Consider the following 22,083-nt stretch of genomic DNA (forward strand, 5'->3'; position numbering starts at 1 on the left):
CTACTGTAAAGTTATCTGACTATTAAGATTTGTTGTGAGAGGCCTTAATGGAGGAAGTTTGACTTGCATATGACCTCATGTGTGGGTCCAAGTATAATGAATACATGTGAGATGTGTTGGTCTTGAAAGGTAAAGAGGCTCAGGAGATCTTGGACCTGTTTAAGTGTCTGTGGTACCATGAAGCGGGTGAGTAATTGATGTTTTACTGAACCAGGAATGGAAGAACCCTCTGATGATCACAAGATGTACAATAATTTTCTTTTTGGCAGGTCCTTGTATCTTATTCATGCCCATTTCCTATCTTGGAGGTGATGTGTAAGGGTATGTAAGCCCTGTGTAACATTATCTTGAGAGGGTCTCCTAGGTAAGATGTCATCTACATAGTGCCAAAAGTGGGAATGCTGTAAATTGGTTAATTATAAGTCCTTCCTCCAGAGTTAGGTGCTATGGCCAGGCTATTGAGGTAGTCTATAGATAATCAAGTGAATGTATATTGTGTGTCCTCAAAGGAGAAGACAAAATGTGGCTGTGAATCTTTGGCAATGGATATTGAGTAGAAAATATTGACGAGATACGTTACCACAAGTAAATCACTAGGTGAACTCTGATACCAATAACTTCAATAATGTTAGGAAAAGGTGACTCAATGGACAGAACAAATGCATTGAGGTGGCAGTTATCTATACTAGGCACCATTCTTGTTTGTCTGCCTTTTGCTTTGATCAGATACTGCAATTAAAAAGAGAGATGATAGGAACCACAATGGCATCGTTTAAAAGATTAAAATAATAGGTCTGAGCCAAGCTGCACATTGTAATAGTTTGTGTTGAGGCTTATTGACAATTTTAAGGGGAGGCAGAGGGACTATGATCTCTCCTTGAGCATGTCTCATAGCAAGTGGTGCGGATTTTGGCATGTTCCAATTTAAGAGGTGGCCCTAAAGTGTTTGGTGTTCATGATTATGACTAGATGGGCCAGAGACAGAGGGGCTATCACAAAGAATTTAGCTAAGAGATCCCACTGTAGCATCAAGTGGAACCCATATGCCCTTAATGGGGTGACCCAATATTCCCTGAATTTTAAATAGGTTGCAAATACGTGTGAAATATACACACACACACATATATATATGAAAAGAGATGGGATACCCAGAGTAACTGTTATCTGTATCCCTGTGCCTAAAACGGCCAGAAAATGTTGGCTATTCTTTGAGCTTCATTGAAAACTTGAATAGCATGTGAGCTATTTTCTCCAGGCAGTGAGACAAGCTTTGGGGAGCTGCTATCTCCTTCGGGAGGGAGTTAAGTGACGGCCATTGTTGAAGGTCAGGACATGGTATTAGAAACCCATTAACTAGGAACTGGAAGTGCCTTTCTTCATCTCAGTGGGGCATCTCCTATCCAATATTTTGGAACAAATTGAAGGAAAGACAGGGGAGCTTACCCTGCTGCATGAGTTTCGAAGGTATCTAGCAGGTTTTTTGGTTATTGGAGTTTATAAGCAGGCTGGCCCATTTTAATTTTTTTTTTCAAGAGAGATGCCCATGCCTCTAATTTGCTAATACATATGTTTGTCTTGGGATGATGTTTTAGAGTCTTGTAGTGTCTCAACAGGTGGTAACTGCATATTAGGAAAAGGTCCCAACTCAGTCTCTGCCTTGTTTTCCTATTCACTCCTCTTTCCAGTGGTTTTTATTCTTTGGTTGTTTACTACTTGTGGCAGTGTTTTGGTGTTGTGGTCCTGCCTATAGGTGGCGTCTCCTGCTCTACGGTGTCCCAGTCAGTCTCCCCAGGTTTGGATTCTAGTTCCATGAGGGCAACTGTGGCACTGCCTGGTTTGTTCTTATGCTTGTTTCTAAAATCAAAGCTCTTGGTCTTGTGATACGCTATTTCACACTATTGTCCCTGCTGGACAACCTTCACATAGTACAATAGCCAGTTACCATAGGCACTTCTGGACACATTGTAAATACCTAAGTCAACTGGAGACTTCTTTACCCAGACTACGGCACTCTAAGGACAGTTGCTCAGGGAGGACTCAGCTTTTTGAGCTCTGCCATAATTTAGATTGGAGAATCAGAGCAGTACCTGACTGTCACAACACAATGTGGCAGCTGCTAAAATACAAGCCAGCAGTGCCATTCCAGGCAGTATTCACTCTCTATTGGATTCAATTAGTAAACCAAGAGCAGTCCAGAGGCAAGTCATCCTCACCAACCACCAAACCACCCTGCTCCATGCACCAATTGTTTTAAAAATTAAAAAAAAACACCAATTATAATGTTTTATTATAATTAGGTATGGCAAGATGATAGACACGAAGATAGCTGCCTTTGAAAGAAGTGTTTATTTCTAACAGTTCCCCAGAGGACAAGAGGCATGGCATGCCACATAGGGCCACAGAGGGTCACTCACAAGGAGAAGCAGAGAGAAAAAGAATGTTGTTGCCGGCTATACACTTTCTGTGACATCCTCCCCTACCCTCCCATGCACCTTCTGCTAAGCTTCCCTTTAGTCTGAATGGTATCTAAATGAATGCAACTTTTGAAAATTACTCACCTAAACTGGCTATACTCTCAATCTATGCACTCTATGCCATTTCCTCTTCAAGCTGTTGTATTACCCATTAATGCCCCTTTTCCCAAATCTTACCTAATGCTGGATGTTAACTCCACCCCTGAACTTCCTGCCAGATCCCACCCTAGGTCCACTGCAAACTTCATTTATCCACTTTCTACTGTGTTCTTTTCTATACTTGACGTATGCTTCATCCATTACTTCTTGCCAAGTCCACCCCCAGACTTGATGAATCCTCTAGCCATAAACAATCTGAGTGGCCTCTCATAGCCTTTCTGCACTTTCTATCTATACACCACTTGCCATGCAATGCCACAGGCTGACTTCTCCCTCTAGCCATTCACTTTTTGTCAGATCATCCAGCAGGCTTGTATCATTCATCTTTGCCCCTTCAGCTAATTCCTTTCCTGTTTTGGCTGCATTCCTCCACTCATCCCTCCACTACTTGTCATGTCATTCCCTAGGGTGTCCACTTGCTTCAACCATGCACCTGTTGTAGGTTCCTCCCTTCACTAACTGATCCTTCTGCTATGTGTTCTCTTAGGATAGATTCATAATTTTTCATCTAATATTTACCTGGTGAAAGTTCTTCCTTTCCTGTGAATGCTTCCTCCATTCCTGCAGCTGCTGCTGGGCTTTCCCTAAAGCCAGCTGTACTCACCACTACTGAACCTGATATTGGGTCCCCCTATAAGCTGGTTGCATCCTCCATCCATGCACCTCCTGCGTGTTTTCCTTCTAGGCTGTATACTCCCATCACCACATACCTCCTGCTTACTTTTCTCATGGGCTGGATGCTATCTTGACCCAGTTACGACTTGCTGAATCCCTCCCCTATGCTGGCTCATTATCCATCCATGTACATCCTTTTGAGTCCTCTTTTAGGTTGATTGCTACCACTACCCAATAACCTCCTAAGAAGACTCCCTAGAATGACTCCATCCTTTCTCATAAAACTTCTTCTGCGTCCTCATCTAGGCGGAATATTCTATATTCCCATGATATTCTTGCACATTCTTTCCCACATCCTTGATACTCACTCTCCTCATGTGCCACCAGTTATGTCTTACTTAAACTGGCTACATTCTCCACCTAGAAACCTTTTGCCTCCACCTATAAACCTTTTTCTTAGACTTTATGCGCTTTCCACTAATGCAACTGCTTCAGAGTCCTTTTCTAGGCTGGATGCCCCTTCCAACAATAAACCTTCTTCCAGAAATTCATGTAGACTTGCTGCATCCTCCAATAATGCACTCTCTGCCAAGACCTTTTCCACCATGGATTCTCCCTCCACAGACATACCATCTGATAATTTCTCTACTAGGCATGCTGCAACCTCAACCTATAGCATCAAATGCACAACTCTTCTAAGTTTATACACTTCCTGCTGAGGTGTTTTTTGTTTGTTTGTTTTGTTTTGTGTGTTTTTAAAAAATTTTTACTAAGCTGGATGTTTTCTCCACCCATGCATCTCTTCTAATGTTATTCTTTGGGCTGGGTGCTCACTTGACCCATGGATTTCTCATTAAGTCCTCCCATAGACTGACTCATTCCTCCAAATGTACATCTCCTGCTGAATTTGCCCCTAAGCTAGATAATATTTCCACTCATACATTTCTTGCAATATCTTTCGCAAGGCTGGAGGATTCCTCAAAGCATGCACTTCCTGCTATGTCCCTCTTAGACTAGCTGCAACCTTCAACCATGCACTAATTACCAATACCTCCTTTAGGCTAGCTGTACCATCTACCTATGGACTTCCCAATGAGTTTACACCTAGTCTGGATGTTTCCTCTACCCACACACCTACTGTTGAGTTCTGCCCATCTCAAGTGCATAAATCTCTAGTCAACTTTTTAATTTTACCTTCCCAAATTAAATTCTGTATGAAAAATGATGTAAAGAATAAAACTTTCACAGTATCTTTGGCATCTATAACTCTCTTTGTGGTTTTCCATGGAATTCCTGGAATGTCACAAAGATTTGTTCTTTCACTTTATGGATAGCACTGTGTTAAAATAATTAGGTTTATTTATTGTTATTATTGATGAGCTGTTAAATTAAAACCTGTCATCTCCAGACAATTTTTTCAGTTTACTCTGGTGCTTCCCAAAGGCTCTGCCACCAGATAAAAACCAGAGTTCTTGTCTTTGACGACAAAAGACAATTTCACAGCTTTGAGGAAAAAGGCAGTACCCTCAGTACTAGTACTTTGAAGAACAGTCTCTTTGATACAGACTTCAGCTAACAGAAGTTTCTGATGACACACAATCACCTTTAAGACCATGACAGTGAACAGAGGAAGTTCTCAAAAACACCTTAGTTGAGAAGCAGTTTCATACAACCAGTCTTTTTAATCCTAGCCTATCCAGCCTTCACCAAATAAAACAGAAATGAAGGTAATTGAGAATAAGTTATTTAGAAGCTTTGCTGGATATCCAATAGACCCTAACATCTTAGTATTGAAGACTAGTTTCTGTTTTCTGGAGGAAAACATTAATTTTTTTTTCAAGGCCCATTTCTCAGGATAGAGTAGAGGGAAGAGCAAAACAATAGGTAAGGAAGGCTGGGCTCTTGCTCCCACTATGTTGTACATACTCATCCTGTGACTTTGAGCAAGCTAATTAACATCTCTGAAACTTGGTGGCCACATCTGTAAAAATGGATACTAGTAATGTCTGTGTAGGATTAGCACATCTGTTGTCCAGATTAGGCATGTGGGCTGGCAGTATGTAATTTTTGCATTAGGGAAATAGTGTATTTGATATTTTCTTTTACTTGAATCCTATTTGGGGGCTCCAAAGACCTTTTGTAAAGAATCTTGCCAGCTCCCTCAGAACACATGTGCAATATCTGTCACATACAAGGGCCAGGAGATCTGGGCCTTCAAAATGCTTCTGTTGCAAAGGATGTTCTCTTTGGGAGGCCAGTCTGGTAACCAGACCTTGTGTTCATGCCAAGATCAAGCCACCATTACCCTCCAAGTCCCCTGCCTCCAGGCTCAACTCTGGTGCTCATCTTTCCTCACACATTATGTTTCCTGCAGTCTTGACACAAGTTTGACCCTGGCCTGCCCTGACACTGCTTGTGATCACTGGCCCAGTTAGAAGCCACAGTCACCCCAGCCTCTGTCCTTGCCCACTCGGGAACTAGCATTCCCAATCCCAATAGGGCACTGGCCACCAATGCTATCCTGTCCACAGCGCACAGGCCAGAGGGACTCCTTCCTCACCTTTCCCTCCTGCCTGTTAGAAATGCACAAAAGGCCTAAACATGGGTGGGCTCACGCCTTCCCAGTGGCAGTGATTCTCTCTTCCTCCCTGTCTGCCCTGAGTGTAGGATTCCTTGCACATGTGGAAGGCGGATCTGGCAGGGTGCCACATTAGCTTGATGCTATGCTGGCTGTGGCCCCCATGTTTCCTGTGAGACCCACAAGCACAGCTGAACACAATTCTTAAAGGGATGGCGGTCACTCCTGCTGGCTGTCCCATGCCCTTTGACTCTGGAGATAGCTTGCAACAGGGTCTCATCCGAAGTCAACCTCCAAACTCCACCTCAGACATGAAACAGAGTCTGAAAGAGCCAGGGTCTTTACAAGGTCACAGTCACTGTTAGTGTTGACGACTGCATACACTGTAAGGTGACCACCTGACTGCACAGAGGGACTCACCCGCCACGGGCCACTCACCTACTATGGCTTCTCCTGCCTTGAATGAAGTCCTCAGATGTGCATTCCAGTGAAGTATCCAGGACATTGTGTCTAGCTCTACAATAAGCCACAGCCATAAGCAACATCAACAGCTTTTAAACACCAGACAGCTACGTAGCCAATATGTCAAGATCTGAAGAAAATGATCAGTTCGCTGCCATTACCCATCCTAGAGGCACTCACTTCTGACTGGAGGACACTGGACTAGCAGGAACACATACCCTGAAACCAAAGATGTTTTACTTTGGCAAGGGGAGGGGATGCTGCTGTCACCATGATGTGATCAGCTGAAGGAGACTCCCTACCTGCAGATGCTGGAGAGATGCCTGCTTGCTTCTCAAATGCACAGAGGAGAAAGTGACGATCTGAGCTAAGGCTGGGAATGCTCTATAGCTCTCCATAAGGAATCACCCAGTGGTGGGGTGGGCATCTTCACAATGAGTTGCCTGAGAATATGAGGTTCAGTGGACATCACGTGGCAAGAAAGGCTTCTGGGATTCAGACAAACCCATCTCCCAAATGGCCCTAAGGACAACCCCAACACAATCTCCATGTAAATCCCCTGTCCCATGAATTCATGCCAGCCAGTGTGCCCCCTCTCCACCCACCCCTGCAGTCACCGCCCTCTGACTTCAGACCTTTGCTATCCTGAATAAAGCCTCCCGCACCTCAGTCAGAGTCTGCAGCTCCACCCCAGGCCCCAGCATCAGGCTGGGAATTCAACAAGCCTCAGAGGCCCCCAGCCAACTTCCTGGCCTCACAAGGCCTTCCTGTTCAGAGGCAATGAGGAAGTCTCGGTGTCTTTATCCCAGCCAGTTCCTCCCCACAGGGCCCGTGCCCTCTCCGTCACCATTGGAAACTGCCCCCTCTAAATCACTGATTCAAACACTCCACACTGGCCACCCCTTCCCCCACTTCAGCTCTCTGGGGATAGTTTCTCCTAGATGTCCCACAGACACCTCCAACCCAAAGTGACGGAAACTGAGAGGAGTCAGGAGCACTGTCATGCGTTTACACAGTTTAATAGCTTGGGCAGATGGAAGCAACCTGGGGTGTTTCATTTTGGGGTTTTTGGCAGCTGAAGGAGGTTGCTGATGAAATTCCTCAGGGCTCTGAAACTCAGGAATCCTCCCTTCTTCTTCTTCTCCTCTTCCTCCTTCTCCTTCTTCTCCTCTTCCTGCTCCTCCATCCTCTCCTCCTCCTCCTCCTCCTCCTCAGGTTGGGACATTTCTTCTTCCTGAGAATGGGTGTCATCTTCCTTCTCCAAGAGCCATCTGAGCTGTTCATCCTTTTGCAGTGCCCTCTTCACGTGTTCTGGAGTGATGCACACCCTGTGGCTGTTCTCAGCCTCCTTCCCTGCCTGTTCCAGGATGTTGGCTGTCAGGTACTGGAGAACACCAGCCAGGAAAACAGTTGTTGTTGAGCTCAGGCGTCGGGCATACTGACCTTCTCGCAGGCAGCGTTCCACGTGGCTAACAGGAAACTGCAGCTCTGCTCTTCTGAAACGGGAATGGCGTTGTCTTCTAGGCTCACAGGAGCTGCGATTGTGTTTGTTTCCAGCCATGATGTTTGCTGGATTTTGCCCTGATTGTCACAGCTTGATTTTTCTTGCTGGCCTGAGTCTTTCAAGGCGCCAGAGCTTACTGCAGCCCACTATACCCCTATGCTCCAGCCCCTAACTGGTCATGAGTTGCCTTAGTGACAATCTCCACTTTGTGATGTCATTGGTGTCCACTGGGCCCTGATCAGGTCTCAGCCTAGAAACGCCTATGAGAGGAATCTGGTCACCCTAGTAACTGGAACTTCTTTTTGAGGGAATGCTAACTATCTACTTGATTTTAACTTTCTAGCAAAAAGTGTGTGTTTCCATGAAAACCTTTCCCTTGTTCATAGGATACAACTCCAGATAATCTATCTGATTCTAGTCTTGCATTGTCTTTGAGCTCTTTTACATCCATTTGTAAGTTGTACGTCACTGAGAGATGTGCACAACCTAGAGACCTCAACGGTAGGTTCAGTCTCCCCCCCACCAATACACACTTCCATAATTAAACCAGTTTTGCCTCCATTGACATATTCGTCTCACTATTCCTGATCAGTATGCTTATTTCTGTTCTTTCTATTCTCCATTATACTGGTTATAATACCTGCCAATTTCCTTATGTGATAAATATTTTAACGTGTTCACATTTGTGTGAGTGTCATGATTTTACACTCTTGATAATTATCTTTACCTGTTTTGTAGGACACACTGATATGTCCAAATGTTTTACCTACTAGAACCATGTAAACTTTGAAGACAGAAGCTCATTACACACATGCAAGTTTAAAGCCCAGCATGTGTTGTATTGATTCTCCTATGTGAATCTAATTCACCAATAGTACTTTGTTGACTCTGTTTTTATAATTTATGTTTTCCTCTATGCTAATTTAGTGTTTTGCTTTTGGTTCATTTTCGTTTTGTTTTGTTTTTGGTTTATTTTACAGCCAATAAGTCATTCCCATTGTTGAAAACCATGGTTGGGAATTGAGCTTTTGGCTTTGTATTTACTTTACTTTTTAATTAAGTTCACATAACATAACATTTATCAATTTAACCATTTGAAGTGTAAAATTCAGTGTCTATTAGTACACTACATTCACAGTTACCATCCCTATCAGATTCCAGGCTGTTAAGCAGTCACTCCTATTCCCATCTCCCCACAAGCCCCTGGCAAAAATTAATCTACTTTCTATCTTTATGGATTTGCCTATTGTAGGCATTTTATATAAATGGGACAGCACAATATGTGGCCTTTTGAAATTTGGCTTCTTTCATTTAGTATAATGTTTCCAGGTTCATTCACATTATAGTGTGTATCAGTACTTTATTCATTTTTATGGCTATAAAATAGACCATGATATGCATAAATCACATTTTTAAATAAATTCATTAGTTGATGGGCGTTAGGATTGTTTCTGCCTTTTGGGTATTATAAATAATGCTGCTATAAGCATTTGTGTGCAAGTTTTTGTATGAACATGTAACTTTGATTGTCTTGTGTATATACCTAAAAGTGTTTGCTTGGGCATGTGGTGAGAATTTGTTTTATAATCTGACCATTTGGATATTTTCTAAATAGATTGATAGTTTGTAGAGATCTGTTCTTTTTTGAGTGAGAGAAAACACAGAATTTGTTTTGTCAGTGTTCTCTGTTTTTCAGCTCAAACCAATGAAGAATTTCACGCTCCCTGGAAAGGAAACAACTACTGGATATCTGTACCAGGGATTTTTACTGTTTCTGTTTACTCTTGAATCATGGCTGAAATTTTTAAAATTGAAATTACATGCTCTATTTCTCCATTTCTGCATGTCTACATGCCTATAATTTGGAAACACCTTCAGTTATGATTGTATGAGGATGTAAGGTTTTCTTACCTCCACATGGTATTAATATATTAGATTACGAATTCTTTAAAATTAAAGGCTGAAACTTCCAGCTTTGCATCTCCTTCCAAATCATCCTTGAGGTTTATTGCATCTGATACTCATGCACTTCCTGCAGGGTCCTCCCTAAAAATGGCTATTTTCTGCACTAAGGCCCCTTCTTCTTACTCCTCCCTCAGTCTGGATGCAACTGCTACCCATGCATGTCTTGTCAGTTTATCCTCTAGAAGAATGCTACACTACTCCTGCTGAGTTTTCTCCCTCCACTTATTCAACTCCTGCTATATTCTCTCCTAGGCTGACTGTATGCTCCAGCTATGAACTACTTGCCACATGCTCCCTTGGGCCTGTATGACAACCTACTAATGAACTTTCTACGAAGCCCTCTTCTAACCTGAATGCTTCCTCTTATGTATCTCATGTTAGGTCCTTTTCAAGGCTTGATTCTCTTTTCTACTATGCACTTACTGATGGGCTGACCCCTAGGCTGGGTCCACCCTACATCGTGCAACACCAGCCATGCAACCCAAACCATGCTCAATCGTCCTATGCTCCCTCCAACAATACATCGCCCGCCAGATTTTACCTTACAATGGATGTGCCCTCATTTATTAATATATCTCCTCCTACTTCTCCCCAAAGAGAGAAAGTATCCAAAACTCTGCATTTTGCTGTGTCCTCTGCTAGGCTGGTGGCATCTTTCACCAACGAACCTCTTGCTGAGTCCTCTCTCAGGTGGAATGCTCCTTCCACCCATACAATGCCTGCTGAGTCTTACCCTAGACTGGATGTTTTCTCCACTTATGGATTTATTGCAATGTCTGCTCTCTGCTCCCTCCATTCACGTATTTTCTGCCTAGTGTTTTTCCCAGGCTGGATGAACACTCCAAAATAGTTTCTACTAGGCCCTTCACTAGACTGACTATGCTCCACCAATGTACTTTCTGCCAGGTCCTTCCTAAGCTGGCTGCACCCTTAGAGCTCTGACTGTGTCCAACTCTAAGATAGATGCTCATTTGACCAATGTACTTCCTGGTGACTACTTCTCAAGACTGTACATCCATACATGTCCTTTAGTGTCACTCCTAAGCTAGATGTCCCCTGCACATATGTGCCTTCTGCCCTGTACTTAAATCTGGCTGCAACCTTGATTCAGGCATTTCCTGCTAGGTCCTACCCTATGCTGGCTGCTCCATTGCCCATGCATGAGCTTATAACCATATCTGTCCCTATACTCACTGAATAATCCATCCATGCAACTCCTGCCAAGACTACCCCTAGGGTGGATGCTTCCTCCAGGCATGTACTTATTCCCATATCCTTTTTAGGGCTACATGCTTCTTTCACCTATGTATCTCTCTTTGGCTAGTTTTACTCTCCAACCAAACGCCACCTGAAAAATTTTCCCCCTAGATTGAGTGTATTCTTCACCCTTGCCCTGTCTGCTGAATCCTGTCTTATTCTTGCTGCACCCTGCATATATGAACCCACAGTTCTCCACTTTGGTTGGATGCCTCCTTTACCATGCACTTATAGCCAGTTCTTCTGGCTGTCTTCTCCATGTTTGCAGATCCTTTTGATTCCACTCATAATAAGGCTGCATCCTCTACATATATAGTACCTGCTTGGTCCTTGTATGGAATTGCTCCTTCCTATATGCTTGCAATTTTTACCAGTTCTACCTTAGGATGAATGCTACTTCTTCCCATGAACCCTCTGCTCCCTCCTCTGGTTCACATGCTGCTGTTTTTTTAGAAACTGGAGTACTTCCACAAACCTTTAACTTCCTGCTATGTCCACCATTAGACTGCATGCTCTCTTCACTAATGCGTCTCCTGCCTAGTCTTCCCCAGGCTTTCTGAACCCTCCATACTTGAACCTACTGGTGATTGTCTCACTTGTACTCATGTACCTCTTGGTTCTCATTGCATATTTTATGTAGGCACTTTCTGCAGGTTTTCCCCTAAGCTTGCTTCCCTTTCCTATACTGCCACTGCTGCTATTTCTTCCATTAGCCTGGATTCTCTATCTACCAATGAACTGCCCACCTGATCCTACTATTGACTGGATATTTTCTCCACCCACGCATTTTTGCAACTACCTCCTTTTTTGTTGGATGTTCCGTCTTCCAAATGTATACCAAAAAGTGTCTGAAACAGGTCTCAATCAATTTAGAGGTTTATTTTTGCCAAGGTTGAGGACACACCCAGGAAAAAGAGACAAAAGTTACAGTAAAATCTGTGGTCCACACTTTTTCCAAAGAAGGTTTTGAAGTTTTCAATATTTAAAGGGTAAATAGGGGGCAGCAGAGAAAGAAGAACAGTCAATTATACATTCGTCTAGTGTTCTTTATATCTGTATTTTAGATAATGTAAACAGAGTAGAGGAAGAAGTCAAATATGCATTTCTGTTAAGGTGGGTAGAAGGATGATTTCTGGTCTTGTCTTTGTCTCACACATGTGAAGATAAGCTGTTAATTCACACTGTTAGGGTGAAATTAAACACAACTCTATTTTAGGTAGTAAAGATTTTGGGGCACACAAGGAATTTCCTTGTAAGAAATTTGTGTGCGAAGTCACCTGGGGAGATATGTGGCCTTCTTTCTTTGCTGCTATCTGTTTAGGAACAAAAGGAAGGCAGATTTTTGCATGACTCAGTTCCCAAGCTTAACTTTTCCCTTTGATATAGTGAGTTTGAGTTCCTGAGATATTACTTTCTTTTCACACCATGCACTTCCAACCAGACCAGCCCCTTGGTTGTTTGCACCTTCCATGTGTATATCATCTTCTAACACCTCCCCTAATATGGCTGCAGCCTGCATGTACACACCCTGGCATGTTTTTAGACTGACTGAATCCTCCACTTATAAACTTCTGGTCTTCTCTCTGGCTGGACGCTTCCTCCACCCATTATCTGACCACTCTGTCCTACCATAGACTGTATGTTCCTCCTTTGTACCTCTTGCTGAGCCCTCACTTAGTCTGGAAGCTTCCTCTTACCATGAGCCTCCTGGTGGATTTTACCTTCCAACTGCACACATCCTACCCAGCTTTATGGTAGCTTGGCTATACCTTTTACCCATGCACTTCCTGACATAACCTTCCCTGTGCTGGTTGAGGCCTCACCCATGCACCTTCTGCTGGTACTTCCCTAAGCTGGCTGCATTTTATACCCATGTCCTTTCATATATTGGATGATGGATGACTTAGCCACCATTCACTTCTTGATGATCTTCCCCGAGACTGGCTGCATTTTGTACACAGACAGCTATGAAAATGCCCTGCCCTAGACTGGCTACTTTGTGCAATAATGCATCTCCTCCTGATTCCTACCATAGGTTTGACGCCTTTGCCACCCATGCACATTTTCCCATGTCCTCCCTTAAGCTGGCTTCAACCTGTTTTAATGAATCTTCTTGCAAATCCTCCCCTAATCTGAATGCCTCCCACCTATGCACTTACTGCTGGAATCTCCTTTGGTGACTTTCCCTTTCATTCATGAAAGTCATCCTAGTCCTTCTCTAGGCACGAAGCTCTTGACACCTATGCATTTTCTGCCAAGTTGTCCCCTAGGCTGCCTTCATGCCTAATCTCCTGCCAGATCCTCCCAAGGCTTGCTGCACCTATAACTCATGCACTACCAGCCATGTCCCACATATTCTGGCTGCCCCCTCAGACCATTTGCCTTCATCAGAATACTCATCTAGCTTGGATCCTTTCTACACCCATTTACCTCCCTCCATGTCCTCCATTATGCTAGCTGCATGCTTCACTTCTATACTTCCCGTGGCCTTCCCTCTGCTGAATATAACCTCCACTTCTACACCTACTGCCTGGTCTTCTACCAGGTTAGTTTATCCCTCCACCCATGAACTACATTCTGGTCTACCATTTGGTTAGATGCTTCTTTCACCCATGAATCACGAACTTGTTTCTGTGATAGGCTGAATGTTCCTTCTTCCCTTGTGCCCATTTCCAACATTTCACTTAGCCTGGATGTTCACTAGTCCCATGCACCTCCTGCTAGTTTCTGACACAGGCTGCCTGCAACCTCCAACAATGCATATCCTACTTGGTCCTACCATAGCCTGGCTGCACCTTCAACCCATGCACCTCCTGGCATAATACCCCCTATGCTGGCTGAAAATTAACCCATGCATCTGCTACTGTTATTTCTCTAGACTGGCTGCATTTAACATCCGTTCACTGCTACCATATCCTTTCCTATGTGAAATGACCTATCCACTGTTCATTTCTTACTGATTTTCCTATAAGTGGACTGTGTCTTCCACCCTGGAACCTCCTGTTCTGTCCTATGGTGGGCTGGCTGTACCTTTCACTAATCATCTCCTCCCAAATCCTTTTCTAGTTCTGATGGCTTCTCCAACCATACACATTCTGCCATGTCTTACTTTAAGCCAAGCTTACAACCCATGGCCCGAGGGCCACATGTGGCCCAGGATGGTTTTGAATGAGGACCAACACAAATTTGTAAACTTTCTTAAAACATTATAATATTTTGCAAGTTTTTAAAGCTCATCAGCTATCATTAGTGTTAGTATATTTTATGTGCGCCCCAAGACAATTCTACTTCTTTCAATGTGGCCCTGAGAACCCAAAAGTCTCCAATGTGCAAAAATCACAAACATTCCTTTACGCCAACAAAAGACAAGCAGAGAGCCAAATCATGAATGAACTCCCATTCACAATTGTTACAAAGAGAGTAAAATACTTAGCAATACAGCTAACAAAGGATGTGAAGGAATTCTTCAAGAACTACAAACCACTGCTCAAGGAAATAAGAGAGGACAAACAAATGGAAAAACATTCCATCCTCATAGATAAGAACAATTAATAGGAGAGGACACAAACAAATGGAAAAACATCCCGTGCTCATGAATAGGAAGAATCAATATCGTGAAAATGGCCATACTGCCCAAAGTAATTGATAGATTTAATGCTATTCCCATCAAACTACCATTGACATTCTTCACAGATTTAGAAAAAACAATTTTAAATTTTATATGGAATCAAAGAAGACCCCATGTAGCTAAGACAATCCTAAACAAAAAGAACAAAGCTAGAGGCATCACGTTACCTGACTTCAAACTCTACTACAAGGGTACAGTAACCAAAACAGCATGGTACTGGTACCAAAACAGACATATAGACAAATGGAGCAGAACAGAGATCTCAGAAATAACACCACACATCTACTACCATCTGATTTTTGAAAAACCTGACAAAAACAAGCAATGGGGAAAGGATCTCTTATTCAGTAAATGGTGCTGGCAAAATTGGCTAGCCATATGCAGAAAACTCAGACTGGACCCCTTGCTTACACCTTATACAAAAATTAACTCAAGATGGATTAAAGACTTAAATGTAAAACCCAAAACCATAAAAACTCTAGAAGAAAACTTAGGCAATACCATTCAGGATGTAGGCACGGGCAAAGACTTCATAACAAAAACACCAAAAGCAATGGTAACAAAAGCCAAAATTGACAAATGGAATCTAACTCAACTAAAGAGCTTCTGCACAGCAAAAGAAACTATCATAAGAGTGAACAGGCAACCTACAGAATGGGAGAAAATTTTGCAATCTGCCCATCTGGTAAAGGTCTAATATCCGGAATTTACAAGCAACTTAAACATATCTACAAGAAAAAATCGAACGACCTCATCAAAATGTGGGCAAAGGATATGAACAGACACTTCTCAAAAGAAGACATTTACGAAGTCAACAAACATATGAAAAAAAGCTCAACATCACTGATCATCAGAGAAATGCAAATCAAAACCACAGTGAGATATCATCTCACGCCAGTCAGAATGGAGATTATTAAAAAGTCAGGAAACAATAGATGCTGGTGAGGCTGGGAAGAAGCAGGAATGCTTTTACACTGTTGGTGGGAATGTAAATTAGTTCAACCATTGTGGGAGATAGTGTGGCAATTCCTCAAGGATCTAGGACCAGAAATACCATTTGACCCAGCAATCCCATTACTGGGTATATACCCAAAAGAATATAAATCATTCTACTATACAGACACATGCATACATATGTTTATTGAAGCACTATTTACTAGAGCAAAGACATGGAACCAACTTAAATGCCCATCAATGATAGACTGGATAAAGAAAATGTGGTACATATTCACTGTGGAATACTGTGCAGCCATAAAAAGGAATGAGATCATGTCCTTTGCAGGGATATGGATGAAGCTGGAAGCCATCATCCTTAGCAACTAACACAAGAACAGAAAACTAAACCCTGCATGTTTTCACTCGTAAGTGGGAGTTGAACATTGAGAACACATGGACACAGGGAGGGGAACAACACACACCAGTGCCTGTTAGGGGGTGGAGGATGAGGAGAGGGAACTTAGAGGACAGGTCAATAGGCTCAGCAATCCATCATGGTACACGTATACCTATGTAACACACCACATTCTGCACATGTATCCCATTTTTTTTTCTTTAGAAGAAATAAGGAAAACAAAAACCAAAGTCAAGATGCAAAAATCATTTGTATTTCTATATATCATCACTGAAAAATGCCAAAGTAAAAATTTAAAAAATTTTCATTGATAGTGACATCAAAAATAATGAAATATATAGAAATGAATTCAACCGAGTATGTGCAAGACTGGTACACTGAAAACTTCAAAAAGTGTTGAAATAATTAAAGAAGACCTAAATAAATGACAAGACATGACATGTTCATGAATTAGAACATTTAATATTAAGATGACAAAACTTCCCAAAGCAAGCTACAGATTTAATGTAATTCCTTTAAAAATCCAAATGATCTTTATTGAAGAAATGGAAACTCTGATCCTAAAATTTACATGAAAGTGTGGGGGACCCAGTATATTGAAAAAAAATTTAAAAGAAGAATAAAGTTGGAGTTCTCACACTTTGTGTTTTGAAAACTTCACAACAAAGCTACAGTAAAAAAACCATATGGTACCAGCATAAGAAAAGACATATAGACCAACAAAATATATTGGGGGAACCCACTCCCAATATTTCAATGTAGGTTCTTTCTATTTCCCATAAGTGTCAGCTGGCTGAGAAATAAAAAGAGACAGTACAAAGAGAGGAATTTTACAGCTGGGCCACCAGGGGTGACATCACATACCAGTAGGACCATGATGCCTGCCTGAGTCTCAGACCAGCAAGTTTTCATTAAAGGTTTCAAAAGAGGAGGGGGTGTAAGAACAGGGAGTAGGTACAAAGATCACATGCTCCAAAGGGCAAAATGTAGAACTACTAATAAGGGTCTAACAAAGATCACAGGACAAAGGGCGAAAGCAGAACCACTGATAAGGGTCTATGTTCAGCGGTGCACGTATTGTCTTGATAAATGTCTTAAACAACAGAAAACAGTGTTCGAGAGCAGACAACCAATCTGACCACAAATTTACCAGGGTGGAGTTTTTCCAACCGTAGTATGCCTGAGGGTACTGCAGGAGACCAGGGCACATCTCAATGCTTATCTCAACTGCACAAGACAGACATTCCCAGAGCAGCCATTTATAGACCTCCCCCAGGGAACATATTCCTTCCCCAGGGTATTAATATTAATATTCCTTGCTAGGAAAATAATGTAGCGATATCTTCCCTACTTGCACGTCCATTTATAGGCTTTCTGCAAAAAGAAAAATATGGCTCTTTTTGCCTGACCCCTCAGGCAGGCAAACTTTATGGTTGTCTTCCCTTGTTCCCTAAAAATCGCTGTTATTCTGTTCCTTTTCATGGTGCACTGATTTCATATCGTTCAAACACACATGTTTTACAATCAATTTGTACAGTTAACACAATTATCATAGTGGTCCTGAGGTGACGTACATCCTCAGCTTACGAAGATAACAGGATTAAGAGATTAAAGTAAGGACAGGCATAAGAAATTATAAAAGTACTATTTGGGAACTGATAAATGTTCATATTAATATGAAATCTTCACAATTTATGTTCCTCTGCCACAGTTCCAGCCAGTCCCTCCATTGGGGGTTCTGACTTCCCACAACAAAAATAGAATAAAATTGAGAGTCCAGAAATAAACCCTTATATTTGTGGTTAAATAATTTTTGACAAGGGTACCAAGTCCATTCAATGGAGAAATAATTGTTTATTTAACAAATGATGCTGGGTCAACTGGATATCCACAGGTAAAAGAATAAAGTTTAATCCTTCACACCACATATAAAAATTAATTCTAAATAGATCAAAGACCTAAATGTAAGAACTAAAAATATTAAACTCTTAGAAGAAAATATAGTGGTGGATCTTTACAACCTTGGATTTGGTAATGGTTTTTTAAATATGGCACTCAAGGCATAAGCAATAACACAATAATTAAATTGAACTTCATCAAAATTAAAACTTTTGTACATCAAGGATACTATCAACAGAGTAAAAGGGCAATCCACAAGGTAGGATAAAATATTTGCCAGGAGGCTGAGGCAGGAGAATCTCTTGAACCTGGGAGGCAGAAGTTGCAGTGAGCCAAGATCGTGCCACTGCACTCCAGCCTGGGTGACAGAGCAAGACTCCATCTCAAAAAAAAAAAAAAATTGTAAATCATATATCTAGTAAGATTCTTATATCCATAATATATAGTGAGTGCTTAGAACTCAACAATAAAATAACAAAAACCTAATTTTAAAAATGGGCAAAAGGCTTAAATAGGCATTTCTTCAAACAGCATATGCAAATGACAATCACTTGAAAAAAAATACTCAAAGTACTTAGTCTTTAATGGAAAACAAATCAAAACCAGAATAAAATATCTTTTGACATTAAAGGGGATAGCTATGATTTAAAAAGGAAAATAATAAGTTTTGGTGAGGATATAGAGAATCTAGAACACACATGCATTTCTGGGGAAATTGTAAAATGGTGCAGTCACTGTGGAAAGTTTGGTGGGTTCTCAAGAAGTTAGAGAATTACCATATGAGCCATAATTTATAATTTGGGGTATATAATCAACATAATTAAAGCAGATGTTCAAACATAAATTGTACATTTATGTTCATAACAGCACTGTTTTAAAACTTATTTTAATTTTATTTTTTATTTTTTGTGGGTACATAGTTGTATAATTTTAAGTGAAACATGAGATATTTTGATATATGTATGCAATGTGAAATAAGCACATCATGGAGACTGGAGTATGCATCCACTCAAGCATTTATCCTTTGAGTTAGAAACAATGCAATTATACTCTTTAAATGATTTTAAGATGTACAATTAGGTTATAATTGATTATAGTCACTCAGTTGTGCTATCAAATAATAGGTCTCTTTCATTCTTTCTAACTATTTTTTAACCCATTAACCATCCCCACCTCCTGCCAGGTCCCTACTACCCTTCTCAGCCTCTGGTAACCAACCTTTTACTCTCTCTGCCTACAAGTTCAATTGTTTTGACTTTTAGATCCAACAAATAAGTGAGAACATATGCTAAGTGAAATAAGCCAGGTATATAAAGAACAGGTGTTTGTGTACCTGGCTTATTTCACTTAACATAATGATCTCTAGTTCCATCCATGTTGTTGCAAATGATAGGATCTCATTATTTTTTATGGCTAAGTAGTATTCCATTGTGTATATGTACCACATATTCCTTATCCATTCATCTGTTGATGGACACTTAGGTTGCATTCAAATCTTAGCTATAGTAAACAGTGCTACAACAAACATAGGAGTGCAGATATCTCTTTAATATCTTGATTTCCTTTCTTTTGGGTATATATACCACAGAGGGGTTGTTGGATAACATGGTAGCTCAATTTTTAGTTTTTTGAGGAAACTTGAAACTGTTCTTTATAGTGGTTGTACTAATGTACATTCCTACCAACAGTATACAAAGATTTCCTATTCTTCACATTATCACCAAACATGTGTTACTGATTGTCTTTTGGATATAAGCCATGTTAATTGGGGTGAGATGATATCTCATTGTAGTTTTGATGTGCATTTCTCTGATGATGAATAATGCTGAGCACATTTTCATATGTGTGTTTGCCATTTGTATGTCTTCTTTTGAGGAATGTCTATTTAAATCTGCCCATTTTCTGATCTAATTATTAAATTTTTTTCCTATACAGTTGTTTGAGCTCCTTATATATTCTGGATAATCACCACTTATCAGATGTGTAGTTTTCAAGTATTTTTCCCATTCTGTGGGCTGACTCTTCACTTTGCTGATTGTATCTTTTGCTGTGCAGAAGGTTTTTAACTTAATGTTATCCTATTTGTTCATTTTTGCTGTGATTGCCTGTGCTTGAGGGATATTGCTTAAGAAATTTTTGCCCAGACAAATGTCCTGGACATTTTTTCTCAATGTTTTATGTAGTAGGTTTATAGCTTGAGGTCTTAGATTTAAATCTTTAATCCCCTGGCCTATGTCTTGGATCTCCGCTTTCCATGGCCAGCTATAGATTACACTATGCAGCCCCTCTTTGTACCTAACCCTGAATCTGTCTTAACCCATACCTCCCACAAACAGTGCTTGCACAAACAGTGGCCACATGACCACCTTTTGTGTCTAGTATTGAGTGTATTATAGGCCCAGCTCTTCCTTCCTTAGGAAGAACTTTGAGAATAGGTCCTCACTGGCTTTGGAAGTATTCTAAAAGAATTAGAGTGTCTGATATTTTTCACAAAATTGGCAGAGTGTCTGGATCTGAGGAACTCATCCTCTTGTCCCTGTGGGATCCTGTTTCTGGGAGGAAATGTAGCATGAGGAGATTCTGAGAAAGGGTCTCTAAAACAAGGGGCTCAGGACTAGGTACCTTTTTGGCCAGGTCTAATGCCAATTCAGGCTACATACCAGAAAACCAAAAGAAAAGAGAGCAGAAATATAGGAAAGGAGAGAGAAAGAGTTCATTTTGTTGTTTCTTTTTAAATTTTTTTCATTCCGTTCACTTTAAGGTGAATGTCTCCACAACTTCTACCATGTCTCCACAACTTAATTATTTGAAAAACAGCTAAGTTGAGTCTCATCATGGAAGTAGTGATACAATCAAGGTCGAAAATGTGGAACATAAAATATAAGACTTCCTCATTAGTATTTCAACAACTGGGTATATACTTTGTTCACAACATGGTGTACACCCATTCAATTTTTTTCAAACATGTTTACACACACACACACCCTCATGTATATGTTCACAATCTCAGATACACTACTTTTTTAAAAATGAGATTAACCATTAACATTTTTTAACTTAATACCTGACCACTTTTCCGCATCAATTATTAAACTAGAATCACTGCCCTGGTCTCCTCCAACCCCTGCAGACCTCAGGAGCACTTGTTCTCAACATGTAAACATTTTCCTCCCCTAAAAACTGAGATCTTTGCCCCTCAGTCTTCTGACCCCTACTGTCTCTTCCTTTATGATTCTGAGTCTGGGTTATCCTCTCATTGCCCTGCCTACCCCATATAACCTTGATGTTCTTGACCCCGGATACCTCCACCATCCCTTTCTTTTTCCAAACACATTTGGATAAACTCTGCTGTTTTTCTTGTTCAAGTTGCAAATTACATGTGCTAAGATGGTATGAAGTGTCTAAATGGGAATTTCATGGTCAAAACTCTATTTCAAATAGAGCCAATAAATGATTGCTGGAATAAGATTTTACTCTCTCTCTTCCTTAGTGTCAACTAGAATGGTGACTACATTTTTTTTGTTAATCTTCTGTCAGAAAATTAAATTTTTGGACCAGAATCAGGAAATATTTAATACTTAATTTTATTTATTAAGATATTTTTTCTATAAAAGGCAACTTAGGAAAGGAAAATTTCAGCTCAAGGGCCAACGCAGGCCCTTTGAGGGAGCAGGGAACCTAGAATCAAGGGTCAATAGCAGGTAAGTGCTGAGTGGATGAGTCATGGGAAGGGGAGGAGAAGTTTTAAAACTTCCCATAATGTTGCCTGTGGCTAGGAGAACTCTTAGAAACCCCACAGGTAACCATTGAGTGGGCAATCCACTTAACACAGTAGATGAATGATGAATGTAGATACCCTCTATGGATGCACATGCTGCCAAAACATCCCCTAAGATGAACACTACATACACCCACGCACTTGCTGCTGTATTATCCTCTAGGATATCTGCGACCTCCATTCTCGCACATGATACTATCTTTGGGTCTTGGAAGTTGCTCCTTGAAGGTCATAGCATAGACAGTGTAGGGGCAGATGTACCCTCCATTTGGGTTTGCAGTTTTGGAGAGGCAGGGCTCAGGGTATCAAGCTTAGGCAGCAAGGTATGCCTAATTCTAGGAGGGACAGGCTGGAGTTGGAGTGAGGGAATAAAAAAAAAAGCATGAAAGGCATTATAAGGGGAGGAGGAGCTC

General features: G+C 41.1%; 1 pseudogene; it reads right to left on the reverse strand.

The window, feature by feature from the left end:
* Positions 1-7,404: 7,404 nt before the first annotated feature.
* LOC140710796 (histone H2A-like 3) lies at positions 7,405-7,849 on the reverse strand (annotated as a pseudogene).
* Between the last annotated feature and the right edge of the window lie 14,234 nt (positions 7,850-22,083).

Source organism: Chlorocebus sabaeus, chromosome X (assembly GCF_047675955.1).
Source record: "Chlorocebus sabaeus isolate Y175 chromosome X, mChlSab1.0.hap1, whole genome shotgun sequence".
Classification (NCBI taxonomy): domain Eukaryota; kingdom Metazoa; phylum Chordata; class Mammalia; order Primates; family Cercopithecidae; genus Chlorocebus; species Chlorocebus sabaeus.